At 45.1% G+C, this 1,936-nt stretch overlaps 1 pseudogene; it reads right to left on the reverse strand.

Moving 5' to 3' along the window:
* Positions 1–549: 549 nt before the first annotated feature.
* On the reverse strand, positions 550–1,930 carry LOC129674810 (E3 ubiquitin-protein ligase Arkadia-like; annotated as a pseudogene).
* Positions 1,931–1,936: the final 6 nt, after the last annotated feature.

Raw genomic sequence — 1,936 nt, forward strand, 5'->3', positions numbered from 1 at the left:
CACAGATGCTTAACCAGCACTTCCAGGAACTATTTGTGGCAGTGGTACCTGCAAATTGTATTTTCAAGGTGGTCAACCTAACACATGAAAGAAAAAGCTTTCTTGAGGTATGGTTTAATCTCAGATATTGTCATTTACAGGTTTTATGAAGCACTGTGGTCCAGTAACAGTGTGAAGAATATGTTGCTTTCATGCTAAGGAATTTCTGAATAGACATACATGCACACAAGTGTAAAATTATCAAGGTAAAAGAACAAGGCTATCCACTATTCTTCCTGTACCTTTCTCCTCATCTATCTCTTTCACATCCCAGACATCATCACTCTAATATCTTATACACCTTCACAGAGATATTCTGTAGGTGGACAAATACATCTGCCCATAGCTGCATACCACATACAAGATTTTATACTTAAAGCAAATTGAACAAACAATTCTGGAACTTGTTCTATGTAGAATATAGGTAGTTTAATGAACAACAACAACAAAAACCCTGGCTATATATCCCATTAGTAGATGCACTCTACTAGGGAGTAGTTAATTCTTAAATTAACTACACCCCGAGGGTGCTCCACTATTGGCATTTCCTAATCTTTCTTCCAGATGAATCAGTTCTTCAAAATTGCCTCTGAAAGGACCTCTGAATGACATTATATCTAGTCCTGAGGAAATGTAGCAGATGTGAGGATAGCCTGTCATGTCAGGGACGATTAAAGGAAGTGCTCCTAACTGTAGGTGATGAAATCGAGGCGGGACACGGTAATGGGTCAAGTGTAGGTGAAGTGTGTCAGACATGTAGATAGCTGCAGTCACTCCAGCTTCAATCCCCAGTTCCCAGGCAGTTCTCTCTGGAGCATGGTGATGATGTGAGGATATGGTTTTAGGCACATGAATATGATGCCCATGGCTATAGTTTGGGTGCATGCATCCTATGTGGATAGGGCGGGGGGCATTCATGTGCCCTCATTGGATATGGCATCATCCACCTCCTCTGAACTTCCATCCTTTGCATCAATTCATGAGTGTCCAGCCTCTGGGATGGAGGGGCTAGGTCTGGAATATGGTGTGAAATTGGCTGGTTAGCAGGAGGAAGATGCTGAAGGATGGGTATACCAGTACTGCCTAAGTGACTTGGAGGCAGGGATGCCACAAGGTGAGATGCTGCATGAGAAGATATCTAAGAATGGAAAGCATGTATAGGATGAGGAATAACATAAGCCACTTGAGGGGAAGGCTGAGTCTGAGGAGGGACATTTCCATAAGAGTGAGGGCAAGAAGAGGCTTGATGGTGCAGTGGTCTTGTCAAGAAAGCATAAGGTGGTGGCATACAATGTTGACATGATGAAAGAGAAGGCTGTGGAGGTGGCTGGGGCTAGGGCTCGAGCTGCACAACCATGCTGGAGCCATATTCATTTATTGATAAAGGCTGAGTTTGGGCTGCAGCAGCCTCCTGATGGTCAAAGACTACAGTCCAGGAAGAAGAGACAGGGCAGCAAGGGTCAAAGGCAGATGCACCACGGAAACCCCCACTACCATGAGTCCTGAGAACACTGTTGCTCAGATCGACTGGTAATGTCGGGTCATAGTAGCTGGAACCAGAGCTGCTATTTGCTGCACAAGGTGCCTGTACTTGAGGAGGTCTTTCCACAGGGCAAGCAGGGTCACTGAAGGAAGGAGAAACTGGGACGGTTGGATAGGGAGTATGGTGGTGGTGGTAATGATTCTGAAAATGGTGGCCATGCTGCTAAAAAAAACAAAAAACCTTGAGTGTGGATGTGCTAATGCATGGTGACTCTGTGATGTCCCTCTGCATGGTGAGTGCTGGTGGCAGCAAGAAGGTAACCTTGGCATTGCAGGAAGGCCAGTTTTGGAGACAGCACTAGATGCATTTTTTCCTTAAGTCATCTCCCACAGAAGAACCAGCTGCACTATTGCT

Source organism: Psammomys obesus, unplaced genomic scaffold, assembly GCF_907164565.1.
Source record: "Psammomys obesus unplaced genomic scaffold, mPsaObe1.curated_primary_1811, whole genome shotgun sequence".
NCBI classification, from domain to species: Eukaryota; Metazoa; Chordata; class Mammalia; order Rodentia; family Muridae; genus Psammomys; species Psammomys obesus.